This window comes from Monodelphis domestica, chromosome 4 (assembly GCF_027887165.1).
Source record: "Monodelphis domestica isolate mMonDom1 chromosome 4, mMonDom1.pri, whole genome shotgun sequence".
In the NCBI taxonomy this organism is placed as follows: Eukaryota; Metazoa; Chordata; class Mammalia; order Didelphimorphia; family Didelphidae; genus Monodelphis; species Monodelphis domestica.
This window is the reverse complement of record NC_077230.1, coordinates 9525424-9551167: the sequence shown is the minus strand read 5'-3', so window position 1 is coordinate 9551167 and position 25744 is coordinate 9525424. Positions and strand designations below refer to the sequence as shown.

Sequence of the window (25744 nt, the reverse complement as noted above, 5' to 3'; positions counted from 1 at the left end):
CTGCCTTCTCCACCCCCAACTATTCCTCCAGAGTTCATTCCTAGAAAGGCGGAGGAACTCAGGCAGAGCTGTTCCCCTCCCCCTCTCCATCACTCCTGATGACATTTTTTTACATCCCCAGCCCCTCGGTTCAGGAGCTCAATAGGAGCGCCCCCTCCCTCCCCTGTGTGGGGTAAAGGGGAGGGAGAGGCACGCCTGGCAATGGGTCAGGCAGGCACAGCATATGGGGGGGTGGGGAGGGAATGGGCTGGTACTCAGTCTCTAAAAGATTTAACATCACTGTTCTAGAAAGCAATTTGGAATTATGCAAAGAAAGTGACTAAAATGTTGATACTTTGACCCAAAAAAAAAGGACTGATATATGCCAAAATATTTAGAGCAGCAATTTTTATTATAGCCAAGAACTAGAAACAAAACAAAACACATTGTGTTACAAAAATGTAATAGGATACTGAACAACATAACCCAAATTGGGAAAATGCTATTTCTTGTATATCTAAAATGGCTTGTGAGCCCAGAAAATATAACATTGGTTATATCTAGCACTGTTCCTGGGGATACTTATAATAACAGGATATGTTGCAGTTCATCTATCTCTCTTTAAGAGAAGATTGACAAGTAGTCTGAGTAACCTAGAAATTCAAAAAAGAGATTCATCTCGGCCCCGTCTTGTACAAACACATTTCTCATCCTGTCCAATACATTTCCCATCCAATCCTAAATTCAGTCCATGTATCCTGTCATACATATTGGATTTGTTGATTGTTTTCAGATCTAATTTTGTTTGTTAACTTACTGTGTTTTGGCTGTTGGCTATGTGTTTTGTTGCATTGCCTTTGTTTGAGAAAATACCATTGTAAAAGTCCCGGAAAATTTAATTTGTTTTAAAGAGCCTTCTGAAGTGAAGTGCCTAAATATTACCCACCTCCACATTTATAAAAATAGTGCATGAGATGTATAATCTCTGTATAATTGCCATAGGGATTGTACAATTTCCATAAAACTAAAAAAAAAAAAAGCTTTTGAGAAAGAAACATTTCAGGAAAGAGAGCTCGATAACTCTTTGAATCTAGAAGATGAATTGTTTGAAGAAGGCGCATGAAGATGCCTGAAGAAACCTCCACAGTATCAGAAGATCCAACATAAATTTAGGAGAATAAATGATTGTACTATAAGATGAATGTTAGGAAAACAGAATCAAGGGGAAAATGAGAAAAGACAAATGAAAAATTAAGTAAAACCAGAAAACAATATATTGACTATAATGTTAACAAAAACAATAAAACTAAAAGTGAAATTTAAATTACAATGATGCCAACATTTGTTACCTTGTCAGTTCTCAATACCTAAATTCTTTTTTAGCTGCATGAAGTATTTTTTTCCCCTTTGGCTTGGAAGCTCTGAATTTTGACTGTAATGTTCCTATACATCTTCAGTTGGGGTTTCTTTCCACCAGTACCCAATGGAATCTCTTTCCAATTTGCCCTTTGATTTTAAGAGATCTGGGCAGTTTACTTTTAAGAAATCTAGAAAGAGAATAGCTAGACTTTTCTTTTTGGTCATGATTTTCAAATAGTCCAGTGAATCTTAAATTTTTTTCTCCTTGATGTTTTGTAGGTTACATTGTTTTTCTTATGAGATATCCCATGTTTTCTTCTATTTTTCAGTCTTTTGACTTTGCTGTAATTTTTTATTACTTCATGGAGTCATTTACTTCTATTTGGTCCATTCTAATTTTCAGGGAGTTTTTTGCTTAGGCAAGGTTTTTCATCTCTTGTGCCAAGTTGTTCACTCTTTATCCTACTGTTTCTATAGCTTTCATTTCTTTTCCTTTTTTCCCTCTTAACACACTCATTTCATTTATAAAAATATTTTTTGCTTATTTTTAACTTGCTTTTCCAGGAACTCTAGAGAAATGTGTGTCCAACATTAATGTAGTTAGTGGAGCTGTAATCTGATTTAACCATTCTGGAGAGCAAATTAGAACTATGCCCAAAGGACTCTAAAACGGTGCACACCCTTTAATCCAGCAATACCACTACTAGGTTTGTAGCCTAAAGAGATTTAATTTTTTAAAAGGAAAAGGAAAAGGACCTACTCATACAAAAATAGTTATTGTAGCTCTTTTTGTGGGAGCAAAGAATTAGAAATTGATAGGATGTCCATCAATTGGAGAATGGATGAACAAATTGTGGTAAATCATTGTGTTATAAGAAATGATAAGCAGGATGATTTTGGAAAAACTTCTAAAGACTTACAGACTTACATGAACTGATAATAAGTGAAATGAACATAAGCAAAACATTGTATACAATAAGAACAATATTTTTCATGAACAACTGTGAATAACCTAGTTCTCAACAATAGTGATCCAACAATCCCACAGACTTATGATGAAAAAATGCCACTTGAATGCAGACCAACCAAAATATACTATATACTTCTTTCTTTTTCTTTCCTTTCCCCCTCTATCCCTCCTTCTCTTCCTCCTCTTCCACAATGAGTCACAAAATGACTCATATGGAAAAATCTTTTACATAATTGCACATGTAAAAACCTTTATCAGGCTGCTTATCATCTCAAAAGGGGGGAGAGGGAGAAAAAGAATTTGGAATTTAAATTTTTTTTAAAAGACAATGTTAAACATTGTTTTTACATGTAATGGGAGTAAGGGGGGGGGGAGAGAGAAAGACAGACAGACAGACAGACAGACGGACAGACAGACAGAGACAGAGAGACAGAGAGACAGAGAGACAGAGAGAGAGAGAGAGAGAGAGAGAGAGAGAGAGAGAGAGAGAGAGAGAGAGAGAGAGAGAGAGAGAGGGAGGGAGAGGGAGAGAGGGATTGATTGATTTAGAAAGTCCAGGCTGTGTGCGATTTTGAGGCATTGCTTTTGCTTTCAGATGTTTGGGAGTCTTTTTTTCCTTCACAGGGTTTGTGTCTTGAGTCTCCCTGTCACCATAATAAGGTTTTATGGTAGAATTTCTTCTTTGTTTGCTCATCCTTCCAACCTACTTCTTGATTTGAGACTTAATGTTAGGTCTAAATTCTATATGCTTCTGGAATGGAGCAGTTTCTGATGTCTTGGTATATCAAGTATGGAGCTATTGCAGACTCTCGGGTACAGCTAAGGCTAGGGGCCTGTTCCCAAACTGGACTGATCTAGGACCCCTCTGATCGCTGCCTCCCCCCAACCTTGTCTGAGTTTTGCTGGTTCCTGACCTGAGGCCGCTGCTAAAGTCTGGCAGTATGGGCTAGCTGGGAAGCTCAGCTAGGCAGAGTAACTCTCTGCAGGCTCCCCACTCGGCTAGATGATGGTCTCTCTGGCTCCTGGCATTCTTCTGATCCCGCTAATGCTGCTTGGATCTGAACTTGGTCCCCGTGAGTTCCCAGCCCAGGTCTCCCGCCACTCCTCACCCTGGACTAACAGGCCTAAGACCTAGGCACAGACCCAGGCCTCTGTCGACTCTGGATCTGTGACCCAGAACGAGCTGCCAGCTGCCACCTGTTTCTACATGAGGTCACGGTGCTCATGTCGCCTTGGGGCACAGGCTCTCCCTGCCCTGGAGTGCTCTCTGCGATGTGCTTCTGACCAGCCCCAGCCCTTATGCCAATCAGGGATAGAAAGATGGTTCGCGGACTTTGTGGTTGGGAGGAGCTCCTGGAACTTCTTTCCCTCATTCCATCAGGGCTCCACCGTGCCTCAAGGCTATTATCAGACCACAAAAGGGTCTGAGAAGTTACCTAGTCCGCCCACTAGCCCCAGTTTGCCACTAAGGAAACGAAGCCCCACAGAGGCTGTTTGGCCCTCTGAGGTCGGGCAATCTCTTCTGCCAAGACCGGAATGCTCACGTCACCGTAGCCACACGGCTCCGTCCTTTCCGGCAGAGAAGTTTGCCTGAGAAGCCAAATCAAACCTCGAGCGCTGTCTTCTGAATCCAGGGGAGTAGAGCAAGTGTTGTTACCGCTAACACATAAACGCCTGCTAGGCCCACCTCAAGCACCCGCAGAGATGTGTCTGCAAAGTAGTCCAGGGCAAACCCTTCCCAAGAGCCCTCCAGACAGCTCTTCACTTCTTGACTCCACCATTTCACTATTTGGAGCCTTTCCAAGATTAATCCGATATTGGCTATCTTTAGACGCGTGTAATCCGTAAATAGATCTGCCTCAGGCCAGGGGCCAAGGCAAAGGTCTGCCCTCCGTCCTTCGGCTTCCCTTCTCTTCCAGACTTTGCCACTCTAGACCCAAAACCCGGATCCACCCACCCCAGAGATAATTTACTCCCCACCTTGAGCCCTGGAGAATGCTGACCACATTCAAAGATGGGATTCATGCTTCCATTTAGGACGACACAAAACATGGCCTTGGCCCTGAGGCAGCCTTAGTCAAGCTGCCCAGCCCTCCCTTCCACCTCTGGATGGAGGATCAACAATCAAGTCACATGACTAAAGTGAGGGTCAGGACAATGCGTTGACGGAATTCCTCCTTCCTTCCTTCTGTCTGTCCATGCCAGTCCCAGCTCTCCCTTGTCCCCACCACGCTCTCCTCTCCCCTTCTTCTAGAACTGTCTGGATGCCCTTCTCCGCGGAATGCCCTGCATATAAAGCCAATGCCGAAACCCTAGAAATTACCTCGTCTCCAAATCGTAGTTCACTTCTTCCCCTAACAAAATGCAAGCTCCTTCACACCGCGGACTGGCTCCTGCTGGTTTTTTTGTTTCTGAACTCTGCACAAAGTGCATATTTAATAAGCACTTGTTAAGCGGAGTTCTATTTAGCCCCACAGGCACAAGTGCAAAGGACAGCGACTGCAAAAGGCAAATCTAGCTTTACTATAAAAGAAAAAGTCTGAGCCACTAGTTACCTACATAAAAAAGAGGGAATGGCGTGCTTTGGAATGTCCGAGAATTGCCTCACCTGCAATCTCCAGACCAACGTGAGATGACCGCTGCTCCGGTCTGCTGTGGCCAGGATTCTTTTTCAGGTACCTAAGTCCTTCCAAGGCTAATAATTCTGTGATTCTGCTACGTATCATTAAACTATGACATAGAATTTAATAAGCATGCCCACATCACAATATAGATCAACAATTTGAGGTGAAAAAAGCATGTGTATTTTTAGCCCAATTCTAACAGAAAACACAAAGGATTTTAAAAATCCTTTTCAGAATGCGCTTGTAGGAAACAGTTCAGGAAGCTGCATATTCTTTGTTAGATTAATTGGTTTTGCTTATGTTTTTCTTTGATACGAGGGAGGTAGGGTTTTTTGGCCAAGTAGGGGGTAATATGTGGAAATGACATACAAAAACAAAAGGCATCAATAAATAATAAACATCAACTGAAATAAATGCCGATAATTGGGGTCAAGTGACTTGCCCAGAGTCACACTGCTAGGATGTTTGGGATATCTCTCATCTCCAAGTCTGACTCTATCCACTTGGGAAGATGAGTCTTCCTGATACCAGACCCAGGACTCTATTTACTCTACCATCTAGCTACGCTATATAGGTAAAATAACATAAAATAATGTACGAAATGGGGAGTCGGGGAATCTTTTTTAAATAACTTTCATCATCTTTGCATGCCTTCAGCACAATCTCACTGAAAATCTATCAATGTAATTCCGGATGAGAATTCATGGGAAAACGTTAAGCAATGAACAGGATTTTAATATTATTTTAACATTAATGTTGCCATTTTCAAGGCAAAACAAAATTTCAGGCATACGCAAAGTCAAAAAAAATTTTTTTTCAAAGTCAAATATTAAGGGATGAGGTAGCTAGAGAAAACTGATTTAGGAACATGCTTGCTTGGATATTCTCTTTCAGTTGTAAAAATCTATAGGCTTCGGAAGTGAGATCACCTTCAATAGGCTACTAGTAATTCTCGAAATAGAGACTTTCCTATAATCCTATGTACAAATATTCAGGATTAGAGAATATGCAAAAATGAATAAGAATACGTTTATAGTTCATTATGTTAATAATGGTTATAATTTAAATGTTGTAATACATAGATCTACAAAATCTGATCTTACAGAATAAAGATAGATCTCATAATAAATGAGATAGTTTGGGATGTTACTGACAAGTCAAGGAAAATGGAAATAGGGAAGGTGGTTGGTGTTTCTCCTCAGGAACTAGATTGTAATTTAAGTAGAATGCCATTTCAGCTGCTGTTTCAAAAATTAGTTTTCAAAATGGACAATTATTTCCATCATGCTATACTTATAACAACAAAAAAGAATCAAATGACCACTGGCCATGAGGGACTTTTTAGAAGAAATGAAGTTCTAGGCCAGCTCCCAGGATCAGCGCCTCTTCTACCCTATAATTATAAAAGCTGCTGACCTTACACAAATTTCCTCACAACCTTGTGGGTTCGGTACAGTATTATAACATTCATTTTACATATAAAATAACGGCCTCGGTCTCACACTATCTAATTGGCATCATCAGTTACATAAAGAACACAGAAGTATCATGACCTTGATGACCCCAAGCATCAAGAAAAAGTTCCATACACTGTGCTTTTGTCCTCTGGCAAAAAAAAAAAAATCTAGAAAGTAAAGATTTAAAGGGTTAAACTTTTAGATTCTTTTACAAGTGTCCCGAAGGTGCAGCAGGGTGGCTCCCTGGATAGAGAGCCAGGACTGGAGATAGGAGGTCCTTGCCTCTAATATGACTTCCTGGCTAGGTGACCCTGGGCAAGTCGCTTAAGCCCAAATGCCCAGCTCTTACTGCTCTTCTGCCTTAGAACAAATACTCAGTATTGATTCTAAGACAGAAGGGTTTTTTTAAACTATCCCAAAAATAGCACCCTGAATTAATTATTCATTTAATGAGGAAAACTGACATAGATAACATAGATATATAGATATAGATATATAGAGATAGAGATGGAGATGGAGATGATGGAGATGGAGATGGAGATGGAGATGATGGAGATGGAGATGGAGATGGAGATGGAGATGGAGATGGAGATGGAGATGGAGATGGATAGATATCTAGAGAGAGAGAGAGATAGCAGCAGGGCTTGAACCCAGGTCTTGCTGGCTTCAAAGCGAGGTCTCTCTCCACTACAGCAGGCTGCCTTACACAGCATTATAGCGCTTTTGTTTTTCAACCACTTTTCCAAGATCGGTGCTAAAACTATTAGTACTTCCATTTTACAGATGAGTAAACAGGCTTAGAAAAGGGACTCCATGTAGTCCTCACAACAAGGTGGGTGCTATTACTGTACTATGCCTTTGGAATGCGGTTTGCCCCAAGTGAGGCCTCCAAGTCCCGCGTGCTAGTCGCCGTACACCTACCCCCACCTGATCAGATACTCAAAGGCGAGAACTTGTGTGCGGGGCTTTGCCGAAAAGCCTTCAACGGGCCTACAAATGGTCTCAACCCAACATTCCAATCTCATCCGTCCTACGACCCTCAGTAAAGGTTGCTAACGCTGGTGGGTGACAAGGACCTCGTCTAAGAATCACGTTCTCAGACGCAGGAATACGCTGACGTCGGGATCACAAAATAAACTCAGAACTAATGGAAATGGAGTTGTCCCCATCTGGGGTCATGAGCCCTGATCTACAGGCCTCCAGGTGAGATCCTCCTCTCTATTAAGTCTGTCCTTGGAGGCCGAGAAGAGGCTGCCCCGACCCTGGGCCCCTCCATTCACGCATCCAGCCCACTAAAGCCGGGCCTACACCGCGGCACCCCGCACAGACGACTGCCCTTGGGGTCGATCCTTGCTCATTTGTCCCACTGACCCAGGCCTGCCCCCAGGACGCCCAAACCCTCTCCCAGATCAGCGAGCGGCAGAATTCCTAAAGGCCTCCGCCGTGGTCTGCGAGGCGCTCGGCTGACCACGCGGGCCCACAATGGCTGTTGCGCTCAGCATGGGCGGGCTGGGCCTCCTCCGGCCATTGAGAACGGGCAGTCCCGCGTCACCTCCGTATCAGTAACAAGTGAAATGAACAGCAGCCACACCTGCTACCCACGTGACAGAACGAAAGCGCCCCGGCTGGGCTGTGTTCCTGGGAGCCAGCCAGGCAGAATCATTCCCCAGCTGAGCCGGGGCCGGGGCCCGTGTCTAACAGCAGCGATGGAGAAGAGACGATGGACTGTGGGAGCCAAGAGCAAGCACTGGGCCCCGAAAGCCATCAGTGGAGGGTTACGACCGAGTCCTCACATGCACGTGAAACGGCACCGGATGCCTCTGCTCCACCGCCCCTACTGGAGACACATCTACAACGAGACGGACCGACCCAAAGAACGGTGCAGGTGAGTCCGCCCTCTCCGGGCCATTCAAGAGAGAATGGGCAAAGGGAGAAGCACGGGCCCCAAACAGCCAAAGATTGTGGGCGAACTCACAGGATATAGTGAGTGACGAGGCTCCAAATACACCCTACAAACCCAGGTACACCTTCTATGTCTATAATTTGCCTAAAACTAAAACCTGTGATATCAGTAAAGCCAACAGGCAGATCTTGTCATTTTTTTAAATACAGATCCATTTGGACATTAATAAATTGTGAAATAAGTTCACAGAGTATGATCCAGATATCTTTTCCTGAAAAATTCATAATTAAAACTTAAGAATGGAGAAAATTATCTGTAAAAGATTAATTCTAACAACATGATTCTGGCAAAAAATAAAAAGCAACCTATTCACTCATTTTTTCTGAAGAGTGGCTAAACAAAGAGTGATATATGACTATAACAGATTGTTACCATAAGAAAGCCAAAATAACAGATGTGGGAAGGCATATATGAAGTGATAGAGAGTAAAAAAAATAAAATATACCCCACTACTGTAACCCTAATCCTAAAGCCCACTGGTCTACGACTCTCCTCTCTCTCTCTCTCTCTCTCTCACACCTTCAAGGAGGCACAAGGTTGGCAAAAACAAGACTTTTCCTTCAATTTTCTTCAAATTGTAGTTTGGGCTGGATCCCTTTAGAGTTGCTTTGGTTTCTTTAATTGTTTCAGGAGTTTATGGCTTTCAAGACATGCCAGCTCCACTAAGCTAACCTGAAAGGAACTAGTAGTATCCATCAGGCCCGTGTCCCCCAGCTTGCTATACTTTAGGAACTTCCCCTTGGGTGAGACTTAGAACTCTCTCTTAGTTGAGCTGAATTATCTCACTCCTATTAGGAGAACTCCTTCACTGTTTGTACGGTATAAATTCTCTTGTGTATACTTTCTCTGATTTCCATTTTTGCTATTTGACTTGGATAAATGTATTTCTTTGCTACCTGCTACGTGTGTTCATTATGGAACTAGAATTTAGGAAGGGAGTTGAGCCCTGAATACAAAGCTTAAGATCATCCTTCTCCCGTTAACAAAATAGCAATCAGAAGTTAGCTTGAACCTAGAAACCACATCCCCTGCACTCTAATACTTAAGAGAACAGTAGTTATAACCTAAGATGATAACCCCTTTCTCTCTCTGAGGAGAAGAGTGACCATGTTTTTGGTCTTGATCTTTTATTTCTGGCAAGAAATAAAAGTCTTTGGAAAAGAATGGTGAGAAGAGGCTAGAGGTATCTATTCTACCTCTCTTCATGCCACACAACGCCCCCATGCTACATACAGAGCATAGTCCATATTGCATTTCAATTATATAAATTATATGTTTAAAAGGCAGATAAAGCCAGATAAAAATAAAGTCCAGAAGGGTACACAAAAACCAAATGTACTCATCCTTTAAAATATATTAATATTAAAAAGGAATGGAAATTTACAATTTCATTTTCCATCATTTGCAAAACTATTTTTCTTTAGTTTTTGTCTGTGTGCTTGAATGTGTTTGCTAGTGAATGCTGACTGTAACAATTTTTTTTTCATTTTAAACAGGGGTTTCCCACAGCTCTTTAATACCTTAAACAAAGTGAGATACATCAAGTCTTGCTTCAAAAATATTATACAACACAATAATGTATAATTGCTGTGCTTTATTTCAACTGAAACTGTAAACCTCAAAATTTCTTAGACTTATAAATGTTGGAAATTTCACCATTGGGAAATTTTATACTTGGAAAATTTCTTACTGATAGTCTATTGGAATGTGAACCCCATTGGCATGAGAGTTTCCCCCTCCTCCCTTCTTAAGATTACTTTAGGACAGAAACCTTTTGCTGAACAATGGAAAGGACTTTGACCTATGCTTAAGCATAGAACAGGAATTTCTTTGAGTCATGATTGATTTTAGAATTGATACAATGGAGATACTTGGAATCAATCTCCACCCTACTCAGTCCTAACAGGATTGAGGAAGGGCTGCAGCATAGATCAAAATTTAATTATTCCAATCTCTACCCTACTCAGGTTAACAGGATTTAGGAAGGGCTGTAGCAAAGGATCAAAGATTTAATTATTTGAAAATATGACCTTCAACAAACATGTGCAAAGCCAGAGACCTCTGAGCGGTCCTGGGTTAAGCTAGAGCCTCCATTGGCACAGGGAAATTGATGGACAGTGATTGGTAGATGTGAGAACTGAGGGGAGGCAACTTGGATGGTTTCCTTAAAGAGAGAGGGGTCTGAAGACTCAGGGGTGTGGTTGAGGAGTTTGTCTGAGTGGTTGGAGTGTGCTCTGAGAAGCTTGCTCTGAAGGAAGCTAAAGGTGGGGGCCTCTGAGACTGTTTCTCCATTTTGGTCACGTGAGTAATAGGGACTGATCTCTTTTCTTTGCCCAGCTCTGTTTAGGCTGGGCCAGCCTTTTGGCCCAGCCTAAACAGAGGGGGTATTTAAGCCCTATTCCCTTCTCTCCCCTTTCTCTCTCTCTATCTCTAATTCCTTTCTTCCTCCTATTGTAATTAAACTCCATAAAAGATTGACTGCTGACTTGAGTTTTCATTTAGGAATTACATAGCTGAATTCCTTGGCGACCTTAAATTAATATATATCAGTCTTTTAAAGTGATTTCCTTGTCACAAAACCAAACATAATTTTGAATCGAATAAACATATATTCTAAGACTAACGTTAGGTCATTAACTATAATAACTATATACAATCTATACTTAAGAATGTCTTCTTTAACCTCACCAAAAAGTGGTCATCCAACCTTCTCCCAAAAGTCTATTCAACTTTTGGATAGTTTATTTAGAATTTCCCCTCTTGGGGTGTCCATCAATTGGGGAATGGCATCTGATGGTGATGAAATACTATTGCACTGAAAAGGAGTGATGAACTGGAGGGACTCCATGTGAACTGGAACGACCTCCAGGAACTGATGCAGAGTGAAAGGAGCAGAACCAGGAGAACATTGTACCCAGAGATGGATACATTGTGGCACAATCAAATGTAAGTAGACTTTTCTACTAGTAGCAATGCAATGACCCAAAACAATCCAGAGGAACGTATGAGAAAGAACGCTATCAACATTCAGAAAAAGAACTGTGGGATCAGAAACACAGAAGAAAAACATATGATCCATCACATAGTTCGATAGGGATGTGATCAGGGTTTTGATGTTAAAAGATCACTACTGCAAATATGAATTACTTAGAAATCAATTTTGAACCATGATACATGTGTAACCCAGTGGAATTGCTTGTCAGCTCTGGGATGAGGAAGAGAAGGGGGAAGGAGGATTATGAATCATGTAACCATGGGAAAATATTCTAAATTTAAAAAAAAAATTTTTTTAAATTTCCCCTTCTACTTCAAAGCCTTAAATTTTCTCTGTAATTTTATCCCAGTGTTCTTATTTCTGCCCTCTTGAGCCAGGTAAAGCAAAAATCTATTTAGCTCTGTGATACTTAGGATTTTTATCAATGACTTGGATAAGAGTATATGTATCAAATTTGTAGATGACAAAATTGACATGCAAGATACACTTTGTATACTTTGACGCCCATTATATAAAACAGACTCTCAGACTAAAACACCATGCCAAACCTAGTAAGATGAAATTTAAATGGAATGAAAAATTCTACACTTGGCTTTCCACCTCAAGAGATTCTGCAATAATATAGATGTACTCTTCTGTTTGCATATCCTCCTTTCTCCAGTACATCGTATTTTAAAATATCCTAACAAAGGGGGAGCTAGATGGCTCAGTGGATAGAGCCAAGCCTGGAGATGGGAGGTAATGGGTTCAAATCCTGCCTCAGATACTTCCTAGTTGTGTGATCCTGAAGTCACTTAACCCCAATTGTCCAGCTCTGACTGCTCTTTTGCCTTTGAATCAGTACTTAAAATTGATTCTAAGACACAAGGTTAGGGTTTTAGTAATTTTTAAAAAATTCTTAACTAAATTAAGATAAACTAAATAATATATAATCAAATTTCAGAGCTGAAGATTTCTGGATTTCTTGTCCAATGACCCTCTAATTATTGATATCAATTGTGAAAGGATATATGCTCCCCAAAGGTATTCTCTAGTGTGACAGATAGAAAAGATCAAACCCAGAGTCCAACTTGAGGAGGTATGTCCTGTTGGTCTTGATGCTTCTATTTCTTGGATGTCATTGTGCTGATGACATTGTGCTGTGCTGATCCCGAAGCCCAAAAATATATCAGATGCTCCTAGATAAGATCCACAGTTATTCTAAAGGCATGGTTTCAGAAGTTTATGTAGCAATGCCTACACTTCCCCTTTATTTAACAAACAAACAAAAAATTATCACTCCTTTTAAAAACAATTAGTTAACTGAATTTATTACAATTTTATATTAAAAATTTACCCCCCAAAAAAACTATTCAGACAAAATTCTCTGCAATATCTATGCAGCATACGTATTATAATTATATTATGGATTGGCAATGGTTACGATTGTTGTTCAAGAGTTCTCAAAAAGTGGTGTCACTGATGAACTTGTTACTCATTCAACCACTAATCAAGACTGCTATTTTGTTATAACTGCAACAGAAAACTTCATTTCACACCAATAATGTTATGAACAGTAACAAAATTTTTATTTTCTTGTTTAATAAATCAGAATTTCACCAACAGTCAAGGCATATTAAGATTTCCCAGATTCAAATGCTTATTTCAATGCACTATCATAAAAGAAATACATTAAGTACTCTTATTCAGATGAAATAAGACCAAATACTGAAATAAAAAATTGGTAAACAAATTTACACAATGGAATCAATTCTTTTGATACCACAAATGTAGTTTCTGTTATTTAAAAATTTTAATTTTCTTGAAAAAAATTCTCATGCCAATTTCTTATGCATTTAAAAACCTCAACATATTAGTTTTCATGCTATCAGAAGCTAAAGCATTCCTACAACATGAACAGCAGTCATTCTTCTCTATCAGTACTTGTGAATACCAGAAATTTTTATATTCACATGAACAGGTTACATGTATAAATTATAGATATTGATAGATCATATCTTCTGGATTTGGGCTACTTTGTAGTTTGTTTGTTTTTGATCTACTTAAACACTTGTCACTGTTTGAACTAGCTTCAGGCTATTTTCTCTTCCTGCTGGTTACATTTACCAATTAAGATACATTGCTTCACTTTAAAACCACCCTTAAGTGGCAGGAGGTATGTGGTCAAAATATCAAAAACTCTAAGGAGACAGACTGAGCTTGTGGTCAGTGAACTAGCATCAAGCTTCTCTCTCCAACAAAACCCCTTAATTCTGGCATTGTGTGGCTGGGAGTCAGGGAATGCCATAGTATCTGAAGATTGAAGTTAATGATCACTTACAGGGCAATAGAAAGGTACACAAATGGGCACAAGCAGGCTGTACTACCTGGCCAAAAAAGGAAATTAAGGAGTATTGTAAAAGTTATCATCAAAAACCAAGATAAGTGACAGGGAAAAATTCTGTCCAGTCCTGTTCCTATTCTTGTTTGGGGTTTTCTTGACAGAGATTCTAGAATGCTTTACCATTTCCCTGGCCAGTACATGTTACAGATGAGGAGACCAAGGAAAACAGGCATAAGTGACTTGCCCAGGGTCACACAAACCATTTCTGAGGTCCTATCTGAGCCTTCCTGCCTCCAGGTCCACCCCCTAACTTCCGAAAGAACGGTACCAACCATGAAAAGTGGCAAATGTGTCTGTCCCGTTGGGTGGTCCCCTTGTGGTCAAACTTGCCGAGGGAGGCCTCAAAGCTAGGCACAGTGTCCACTTCGGTACAGAAGCGTCCCTTCATCTATGGCACCTGCAGCAGGCCCAGCGTCCTTAAGGGCTGATTTCCTCCTACTCCAGATGCATGATAAACGGATCGATTAAGCACACAGTACGATAGTGTCGGCATTAAACAAAGTGGCAATAAGGCGCGCGGTAGCCTCGCAGGGCGCTGCCCGTCCTCGAGTTCAGGGAGGACTGCGCTGCAGTGCAGCTGTGCAGCGGGGCTGCTCCGCCCCTCTGGCGTGCTCCCAGCCACCCCGAGTAAAACTACGTGGGGAGAGGCTGGACAGGCCGAGAGCACTGTTGGGGCTGGCTACCTTCCAGAACAGGTGGACGAGAACAGCTTCTTCCAACAGCCACCAAGAGGGCTGACGCAGGTGCGAGGAGGTTTAGAGCTTGAGCCCACATCGAGGATGCCGGCGTCATCCACGGAAACCTCAGCCATCGCCAGTAGTCTGGTGGATTTTGCCTCGCCGGTGGACTTGGATGGCTGGAGGAGAGTGAGGCTGATACATCCAATTCAGGGGCAAGACAAAGCATCAGCCTGGAACGCCACTGGTCCCTTTAAAAAGGAGGGACAAGCAACAGCGTTCTGTTTCTCTCTGGGTGTCACAGGGAGACAAGTCACATAGTGGGCTGTGGCAGGCTTTCTGTCAGCAATCTGCACTCCTTGGTGGGCAGTCTGAAACAGTTGGGGGGGGTTTAATTTTCTGGAATTTTCCCAAACTTTCCAAATTTTTATTTTTTCCTCTAGATAACTGAATCAATGGATACCAAATCATCAGATACAGGACCCACCTGTATGATACTTTTTACAATATTTGCACCGTGACTAGCAACCAAAATAACAATAATTTTTCCAATGAAGTTTTACTAGTTTCTTAAAAAAGACATCAAAATGAACATCAACATCCTAGGCCTTCGGGCTAGAAAAGCCCTTCGTGAACCAGATGGCCTCAGTTTATAGAGGCTACCCACTTTTAATGTATTTGCCAAAATGCAGACAGTCAATGCTCCCCATTCTGACATTGATTCTATCCAAGAAATTAAAAGAAATAGTATGTATTTATTTGAACCATACTTAATACCCTCTCCGCTTTCAGTGATTATTAACCCAGGTTGTAACTGTCCTTTGGGTTCGGTTTATCCACACTAGTACTTAGCAAGCAGATTTTTGTGATTGATTCAAAAAGGACATTTAATTTGAATATGTAAATAACTATTATTTCATAGTTACTCACCCCAAATGCTTAATTAGATTGGGTGAGAGTGTCAATTCCTTCCCTGACGTCAAAGAAAAGAGACTGAAATCTTAACTAGTCCAAAGAATTTCCTCTCTGCTCTCCTACACTGTATATAAGGCTGCACTTATAGAGGACGTTTCACACGTGGGCTAGGTAACGGAGGGAGGGAGGCAGTTCAAGGGCAGGTGGCTTAAAAATACACTCAAACTTTTGGAACCCTGCACGGCTATTGTACTGGTAAGAAACAGGCTTTGGCTTGAGAGGCTAAGTGATTTGGGCGAGATTAAACAGGTAATAAAGGGCGGAGCTAGGATTCCAAGGCAGGTCTGAGTGCGAATCTAGTCCTAGTTTCCACTACACTGATGCCTCCCGTATGCCTGCTTGGTGAATTCTCCAAATAGAGTAAACTAATTAAGGACCTACATGTTTGTTTTAATCGTTTTTAATAGGCATCTTCTTCACTGTAGCCTTTCTCAAATGAAATATGCTAAACACGAGAAGGCTTTTAAAGAATTGGGTTCTACCACACAGAACAACGATGCGGTGCACAAGCCAACGGAGATCAAGGTGTCTGCGCCCCGCCGCTCACCTCACCCCGAGAGCCGAGCTGCAGCGAATAGGGAGGCCGGGCGGACTGCGGGCAACAGAGGGACAGGGGAGGCTGTAAGGCCCGAAAGGCAGCAAGGCGTAGTGGAGAAGAAGAGGGATCAGGCCGACGGCCCGAAGCCACAGGCAGGCGGACAGAGAGCTCCGCCAAACGGCCGGGCAGAGGGCGCCTCCAGGCGGCTAACTACGCGGGGCCTCGGTGCCGGCCGCGGGGAGGCGCAGCCCGGGCTCTCTGCTGCATTTCACCTGGCATAGACTCCGGGCCCCGTACCAGGTGGCACAGCAGTAGGGGAAGCGCTAGAAGAGCGCGGGCCAATGGCGATCCCCGTCCCGGTGGGGACTGGTGCCAGCCTAGGACCAGTCCGGGGGCAGCGCAAACTTAACAGGAGGACTGCCGACCTCTGCTGGCTCAGGAGAAACTGGCCGACTGGAACTAGCCAAGTGCCCCAACCATTTCTGGGGAAGCGCAGACGGGCTACGCGGGCAGACACAGCACACTGGTAAGTCTCCGAGGGCCAGAGCGCGCGAAGTGCTCAAAGGCAAGGCCAGCCCTCCCTCAGGGACTTCACAGTTTCGCGAAGGCGGCAAAGAAGCTGCGCACAAAACACACCGGAAAGAAAACAAACAGTATGAAGGCATTAAAGCCAAAGGGGGTTCACGAAGGGCCTCTTCTAAAAGATAACCAGGGCGAAGGGGAGACAGACAGCCGGTGCAGTTGCCCAGAGTCAGCGCGAGGCCTGGAGAGGCCAAGCAGGGGGTGTCCGGTTGGGAAGATTTCCTATTTCATCTCAAAGGTGCCAACTGGAATGAAGTGAAGAGGGAGAGACAGGGTCAGACCGACGCTTGGACAGAGCAGGGGAAGAGCCTTGGGCCAAGAAGGCCAGACCAGGGGAAGAGCCTTGGGCCAAGAAGGCCAACGGCACTGGTCCAGGGGAGGAGGGAGGCGGGCCCGCAGCAGAGATTTGGAATAGAGGTTAATCCTGAGGGCCCCCCCCCCCATCTTGGAGATAGGGTTCTACCTCCTGCTTCCTCTCAGGCATCTAACTGCTGGGCTTTTGTTTGGATAATGATTAAAGAATCAAAGATGTTGAACTAGAAGAAAAGCCGAGTCCAAATCTTTGCAGGCGAGGAAAAGGAGGGCTCAGAGACATGAAGAGATTGGCCCACGTTCCCGCAGGTAGTCAATGTGAGAGGACTCCGAGTCCAGCCCTCTATCTAAAATGCCCTGTTCTCTCAGCCGCCTTTTATGCCAGGTTTCCAGAAATCACTTTTTTACAGCAATAAGTACATTTGATCCTAATTAATCGGTGCCATCTGAAAAACCAGACAATTAAAATGATTAAAGTTTGTGCAAAAGAAACAGATTCCAGTAAAGAGCCTTGGGAAAGGGCCTTTCATACAAGAAATGATATACATTTTATTACATATCTTTTGTAGGCATCTGCTTTGGAAACAAAGAGACCAGGACAGTTAAATGACATCTGGGTACCTGAAGTATTGAAGACAATTCCTGTACTTTGAGGAAATTTAAAATCTACTCATTTTCTTGCATCTTTATATTTTAAAAATATTATTAATCTATGTGAACATCTAAGGAAAAAGAACCAAAACATACAATTGTTTTCTATCCTAAAGCATTTAAACATATAGGAGGCTTCTTAAAACTTGAGTACTTTCTTTAAAGCATGTTATTTTTGTTCAAAATATCCTTATCTTGTTTCTCACTTTCATTTTAAGGAGGAAACCAATGGAAAAGGTTCATACCAAGAGAGTGGAATTGATTTCTAAGAAAATCTAAACTCCCTGAGAGCAGGAGCTATATAGATAATAAAAATAAATAAATGAAAATAAAACTTTTAATTATAATAGTTATTTATATTGGAAAAGGCACATCTAGAAAATTTCAATCCTGTAAACATTTTCCCACAATACTACTAGTAAGACACACCTCATTTTACTGTACTTCAAAGTATTTTAGAAATTGAAAGTGTGTGGCAACTCTGCTTTGAACAAGTCTATTGGTGCCATTTTTCGAATGGCTTATATCATGTCTGACACATTTTGGTAATTCTCACAATATTTCAATTTTTTCCATTATTATTATATGTGTTATGGTGATCTGTGACTGGTGATCTTCAATGTTACTATTATAATGGTTTGGGGGATGCTACATAACTGCTCCTTTATAAGACAGGGAACTTAACTGATAAAAGTGTGTTCTGACGGTTCCAACAAGCTAGGACAATTAACGTTATGATAGCCTCCTCTTTAAGTGTTTAATGAAAGGAAGAGTCAACTGATGCGGTCAACTTCAAAACTGCCTTATTTTAAGAAATTGCCCATCTACCCCAAGCTCCAGCAACCCCGCCCCTGCTGTCATCAACAACCAAGACCCTCCCTCAACAAAAGGATCATTTCTTGCTGAATGTTCAGGTGATGGTTAACATTTCTTATTGCTAAAATATTAATTATGTACATTTTTACATAATACGATTGCACACTTAATGGACTACAGTACAGCATAAACACAACCTTTATATGCACTGGGACATAAAAAAATGTGTCTGACTCACTTTATGGAAATATTCACTTTATTGAGATGGTCTGGAACCAAACTGGTAAGGGGTGGCTGTACTTTTAATTAATCCACTTTAAGAGATTCCCTTTTCATATATACAGCCTTTTAAACGACTTTTATTGTTGCAAAGATATTTATACATCCAAGATCTTGCCTCTGTATTTATGAGCTAGCAATTACACAGCAACTGATTCTTCCCCCCACTTTAAATTAATATATAAATTCAGTTCTCTATTTAAAGACGGGAAGGGTGTGTAGGCCAAACACTTGAAATCTGAATATGCACAGTAAGCTCTACTTCAGGGAATCTTTCAATCGGCCCATGGAGATAAGTGGGGCAGAAGGAGGCTCGCTGTCATGATCCTCCAAAGCAGTGCACACTTAAGAACTCCAAAGACAATATTACTAAGGATTGCTCTTTGGACCTTGCACATCTATACATGGCATTTCAGTAACTCATGAAGAATAACTGAAATAGTTGTTTGCTTTTTGGAGATACATGCATGATTTCTCTAAGGAAAACAAAGAACTGTTAAACGCCAAACATTTGCAGTCCTCTACCACACATTGACAAATGATAGTACCTGGCATATTGGAATATTATGTGCCACCCAAAAAAAGCCAGTTCCAGAGAAATCCCAAAAGATACTTATTATATGATACAAAGTGAAATGAGTAGAACCAAAGGAACATCATATTTATACAGTAACAATACTGTAGAGAAAAACACATTTGAAAGACCCAAGTTCTCTGATCAACGCAATGACCAATCCTGATTCCTAAGGACAGACGAAGAAAAAAGACAAAGACTCCTCCAGGAGCAATAGATTTAAGGTACAGAATGAGTCATTTTTTTGGCATGGTCAGTGTGAGAATTTATTTTTCTGGACTAGGCATATTTATTACATTGATTTTCTTATACTTTTCCTTTTCCAAAGAGGCCATTGTAAGGTTTGCCTCCTCTCCCCAAAGAGAGAGAAGAGAAGAGAAGAGAAGAGAAGAGAAGAGAAGAGAAGAGAAGAGAAGAGAAGAGAAGAGAAGAGAAGAGAAGAGAAGAGAAGAGAAGAGAAGAGAAGAGAAGAGAAGAGAAGAGAAGAGAAGAGAAGAGAAGAGGATTCTCCTAACTTTTTTTAAACGCACTGAAGAGAACAGAAGGAAGGTCAGAATGAAACACAGCCAAGCAAAACAGCTTGGAAAGTTGCATGTTAAATTTATTATATATTTTAAAAGAATCAAGCTAGTCTTAGAGATCCGCATACAATCCTTTTTTCTTTTTTTATTCTCAACTTAAGAATCACCAAATCAAAAAGAACATCAAATTACCTACTATATCGCATCAATTTTTTTAAAGTAGTCTGTAATAGTGAACCACCTCCCAGGAAAGTAGTAAGCTACAAAAATTAATGTATATTTTATCAAATAGGGCCAATTTTTCTTTTTTACAAGAAGGATGCTTCCCTTTTTTTCTGAGAGGATCATTAAGAAGTGTTAGCTATTTTAAAAAATCAATAAGTTTTTTTTAGGAGGAAAAGGATAATAGTCTCCCGTGTTGGTGAAGCTGTGGTACAGGTGCCAGGGCCTCATGATAGGGACTGCTCCAATCCCCCTCTGCTCAGTGCAGGGGGATATTTTTTGCATGCCCCACCCCTCTGTTCAACAGACCAATGTGAGTACTTCCTCCCTCCACTGTCTGGGGTAATGGGGGGGGGGGGGGGGGGAGAGAAGAGACATGCTGACCTCACTGGTAGCCTGAAGTTGCAGCTTGGGCCCAAAATCTCAAAAACATTCACTAATACTGGTAGCTCCTTTCATTTCTAAAAATATATACTTAGAACTACCTCCATCCTTTTTAAACCTCTACTTTTCCTTAGCACTACCTCCATCCTTTTTAAAATGTCTACTTTTCCTAAATTCTTACTCCCTATCGTTGGCAAACTACCTACAATCATTTTCAACACCTCCTAATCACCTCTTTCCTCATTATCTCCTTGACACCAGACTTTAACTCACTATATTGACATTCTACTCTTCAAAGTTACCAACAAGCAGCTAATTGCTCAGGACCTTTTTTCAATAAACCATCTAAACCTCTCAGAAGCTTCTGACATAATGGATGGAGGAGGATAAGTTCTGTTTTGGACATGCAGAATTTAAGATGCCTACAAGTAGTTGCTTCAAAATGCTCAATAGTCAGTAAAATAAGATGAACCTAGAACTTGGGAAAGGGACGAGGGCTGCATGATCTAAATGTAGGGGCCCTCTGCAAAAAAATGATGAAAACTGTGGGAGCTTATGAGGTTACCAACAGAGAAAGTATAAAGAGTTTTGAAGTACACCTGCATTTAGATGTTCAATTTAAGGATGACAAATAGTAAACAATAGTGGGGGGAGGGAGGAGAACCACCTCATAAACCTAGAGAAGCAGAAATATCCAAGAGGAGATAATAGTCAACAGTGTCAAAAAGTCAGGAAGGGTGGGAACCAAGAAAAAGTCAGCCTATTTCACAATTTAGAAGTCCAGGTTCATGCAGGTGTGAATTGATGCTGTTTTTTCTCAGAAAGGATGGACTTCTCTGAAATGTCTGTGATGGAAGAACCAGGAAAACAATATAAAGGACAACAGAAATGGAAGGACCAATTGACCAAGCTTGATCACGGACACCTTTCTTTTCTTTTTTTTTCTTAGCAGACAGAACCACAAATGTACAAAACATTGCATATATACTATCTTTCTGACATGACCCCTAGTTTTACAAACCCTTTCCCTCTCTTTAATATTCTTAATATTCTAAACAAGAATATTAAGTTGCTGAAATGACAGCCTGCATTGGTAAGAATTTCCTATAACTGTGACATCCTGGTCCTGATCCTTATCCTATAAAAGAAATCGAGCTATCTATAATCATACAAAAAAGTGTTCTGAATCCTTCTTGGTTAGAGAAACGCAAATCGAAGCAATTCTGAAGTACCACCTGATGCCAGCAGACTGGCCAATATGGCGGTAAAGGAAAATAAGTGGTGGAGGGGGAGTGGCAACGTGGGGACACTGGCATTGCTGGTGGAGTGGTGAATTGATCCAACCATTCTGGAAGGCAATTTGGAATTCTATGCAAAGGGCTTTAAAAGAATGCCTGCATGCCCTGTGATCCAGCCATTGCACTACTTTTGGCAGACAAACATTCTTAGCCACACTCTGGTGGTAACAAAAAACTGGAAAATGGGGGGCGTCCCTGGACTGGGGAACAGCTGGAGCGACAGGTATGTGCTGGGGACGGAGTGCTACTCTGCTCCAAGAAATGACCTGCTTTATTTCTGAGAACTGGAAAGACCTCCGTGAACTTATGTAGAGTGAAATAAGCGGAAGCCCGAAAGCATCACATGCAGTAAGTGAAACATTGCGGGGTGACTACGCGGGCCAGACTGCTCCTGTGCCCAGGACAATTCTGAGGGAGACAGAACTGGCGGAGCAGGCGTGCAGAAGGGAACAGGGCTTGTCGCTTGTTTGTTGGGGCATGTGGTCAGGGTCTGGGTGTTACAAGAGGACTCTTACAAAAATGAATAATATGGAAATAGATTCTGAATAACACATGTACAACCCAGCAGAACTGCTTGTCAACTCTGGGAGTGAGAAGGGAGACAACATGAAACATGGAACTTTGGAAAACTTATGTGTAAATATTACTGGAATAAAAGGGAAAAAATGTAAACAATAATTTAAAACAATTATAAAGAGCTCAAAATAATGGAAATTAAAAATAAAAAATTACTTTATTAAAAAAAATAAAAGGACTCCAGAAGGGGAGATAACCATAAAAAAATTTTAAGTCCAAAAATGTAAGAGTTTGTGACTTTTTTAAGGGCAGTTTCTGTCGACTGGATGAATTAGGAAGCCAGACTCTTAAAGTGAGAGGTGAGAAAGTTGGTGCAGCACGTATAGGATCAGATCTTAAGGAATTATAGGACAATGGTCACCGATTTTAAGGTAGAGATTAGCAGGGTCATGGGTAATAGGGAAGAAATGAATAGATAAGGTGAAAACTGCAGAGCCTAAGGATGGAGCCAGATTCAGCTAAAGAAAAAAAGAATGAGATTGAGGATCAATGTAGGGGGGTTTAGCCTTGAAGAGAAATGCTTTAGAAAAGACTGGAGCATCCAAAAGGGCTAAACCTTTCATCAGGAAGACTCCCAAGAAATAGAGGCCCAGAATGATTTGGGTCAAATATCACACAAAGACTGGCAGATCCGGGGTTTAAACCTCGTTCTTTTTCCCATTATAACAGGCTTCATTCCCATTTTGGTCATTATTGATCCTAGAAATGATCCATGTTCCTGGACTACAAACTGCATTCTTATCTAGTTATGCTTGGATAAGCCAGTGCAAAGCCATCCCCACAACTGCGGTTGAGTTCCGGGAAGCCTGAAGATGGATGCGTATATTTGTTCATAAAAAGAGCAGGACATGTTTATTTACCAAAAGAGAAAAAAAAAGGCAGACTCCCAACGTCTGAATCCTGCCATATGTACTCGTGATTAAGTGGCAGCTCGGGTCTTCACCAGCTCAACTCTGCCTTCTCGCCAGTCAAAAGGGGCTCACAACTATTTCAGGGCTTACTTCCAAGTGGTTGGCGATGTCACCGATCTATGCAAAAGCCCATGAAACGTATTTCTATGTCAGCTATTACTGAATCGCTCAGAACCCGCCTTCGGAAGACAATAAACACCATAAATTCCATTTGGAATCAAACTTAAGATCTGTAACTTTCCGCCGGCCCTGCTGTCCGCTCCCAGTGGCGGGGACCAGTTTCCTGGACTTTCAAGGACCTCTGGCACATTTCAACTTGGGTCCGAGGAGGGATTTGTCGTTTTTAATGCCCGGTTCCTGTCTTGGGGAAATGGGGATGAACTCATCATCAAGGAGGCCATGAAGTTTCGGTGTGATTAAAGGCAAAGTTTTAGCGATGGGAAGAGACTGCACACCCCACGATGGTGCACGTGGAAGCACCGACCTAGGCTAAAAGGGGGTAAAGGCCACAGAAAAGTCAAATGTTTCCCCTGGCAAGAATCGTAAAGCCAGCTATTTGCCAGATGCCGGGGGACAACTCCTGCTCAAAGCACCGCCACGGCTTAAAGAGTAAAAAAATATCGTCACGTTAAGTGGCGTACCCAAACCAGCCGGGACCGTACACAAGCCAGCGCGGTGATTCCCAGCCCGCTACTCCTTCTCCCAGGGCTTTCCCTGCCCCCATCCGAAGAGCAGAAGGAGCCGCCATCTTCAACTCTTCCTTCCACCATTACACAACCTTTCTTCTCCCCACTGCCCTCACCGCCCTCCAGCCTCCCCGCCTCTCCACCACCACCAAAAAACCCTCCGAAGCCTGAAAAGCTGCACCACGCCAGGGATGCGGAACCAAACAGGGACAGAGCTTCTCGCCCGACCAGTCCCTTTAAATGGCTTTGCTCCTCAACACCTCCAAATAGACCCCCACACACGCCTCAGCCCTGCATACCCCCCGGCGGACGCGGGGAAACCCGCTCGACTGGAGGAGGCGACCAGCTGCCGCCCGCTTCCAAGTCGGCTCCCTCGGCCTCCCCTCCTTCCTCCTCCATCCCCAGCTCCCTACCGCCGGGCTCCACACCCCGCGGCGCGGCCGAGCGCGCCTCCCATACCCCCCTCCCCGGCTCTGCCCTCCCCTCCCCAGCCGTCCACCTCCCCCTTTTCCCCGCCCCGTGCAGGAGCGCGCGCAGTGCTCCACTAGGGACGGTTTAGGAGCGCGCGCCTCGCAGCGGGGCCCAACGCGGCGGCTCCTTCCAGAAATTTCCTCCTCCATAAGCTCACGTATTAAAACAAATACTGTTTAAACCCTATCAAGATTGCAGGGTGGACACCTCCCTCTGCCTTCTCTTTCCCCCGCCTTTCCGGTCCCTCCTGCATTCAAAAGCGCCCCCCCCTCCCTTTTCCCGTCCCTGTTCCATGCCCTTGGGCGCGGTTTATGTGGCATCTCTTCTCCCCACGAACGACCTGGGCGGCAGCAGTGGGGCGGCGGCAGGGAAGCCGGTGTGATTGATAGGGACGGCGGAGAGCGGCGGCGGCGGCGGCGGCGGCGGCGGAGCGGTTGAGTGACAGCTTACCTGGGTGCCAATCTTCATCACACTGACAAGCGGCTGCAGCAATCGGGACCCGCAGTGCCGCACCCGCGTCCAACCGTCACGCCGACGCCAGGCCACGCGACACAGCCTCATTCAATGGAAGGAGGGCTACGCTGACGCTCACCTTATCAATATTCAAAGAGGAGGCGGGGCCCTCGCAGAGAGGGCTCCTCCCTCCCCGCGAGTCTACGTGCAGGGGGTGGGGACTTCGGGAGAAGGGGCGGACTGGGAGGGAGTTCTGAACTCATCCTTCCCTCTCTAGGCTCTCCTGCCCCTCCTTCTCCCCGCCTCCATGTGGATTACAGGTCACACCCCTAGCCTTTTTTTTTTTTGGACGGCGCAGTGAGGGAGGAGCCTCTAGCCACGCCTGCTCTTCGCCTGGCCAAAGTTCGGCAGCCTTTGAAAATGTGTTTGTTGGGTAGCTCCTTGTGAAGTCCTCACCCATCCCTTATTTTACCCATTCTCTACGGTACCGCTCCTTCCCTAATCGTAATCTCCAGACTAACATGCAAGTTTGTACAGAACTGTTGAAAGAAGATGATCTTAGATTGATGAAACCTTCCTCCAACGGGAGGAGGGAAACTGGAGAGGAGAGACTACCAACTCCACTGCTTTTTCCCCAAAAGTGATAAATCATTTTCTTCTCTCCATCACTAGCCCAGTTTGCAATGCATGTTAATGCATTGCATATTATAATTGTAAATATATAAAAATATAACTGCAATGCAAAGTTTGCAGACCCTATTAATCTATCAACCTTTTACAAATTATTGTGGGTTCTTTAAAAATAAAGGTTCGCGTTCACAGCAAGGTGAGCTCAAAGCTCCGGTGATTTTGAACATAAACTCAGAGAGAACTTACGAGCCTCCTTTTTCTAAGTTTAAGTTACATTTCTTCCTCAGAATGTGAGAATTGAAAGGGACCTCGATGGTCATCCTATCCAACCTGTACCTGAAAAACAATCCTATTCATGAGACAAATGGTCATCCATTCTTTGCTTAAAAGGTGAGGGAGAATATCCTATGGGAATGTAACCCGTTCCATTTTTTGATTGACACTAAATTGTTAGGACT

The 25744-nt window shown here is 42.8% G+C and overlaps 1 protein-coding gene across 9 annotated transcripts in view; it reads right to left on the bottom strand.

Annotated features, from left to right (window-relative positions):
- Positions 1-24781, bottom strand: part of PKNOX1 (PBX/knotted 1 homeobox 1) — a 141719-nt gene extending 116938 nt beyond the window's left edge. For 7 of the 9 annotated variants that reach the window (XM_007493192.3, XM_007493198.3, XM_007493197.3 and 4 more), the window contains exon 1: positions 24654-24781. The gene's annotated coding sequence lies outside the window, so the exon portion shown is untranslated. The remainder of the gene's footprint in view (positions 1-24653) is intronic. The other 2 variants (XM_056797087.1, XM_056797090.1) reach the window with 2 other exon arrangements.
- Between the last annotated feature and the right edge of the window lie 963 nt (positions 24782-25744).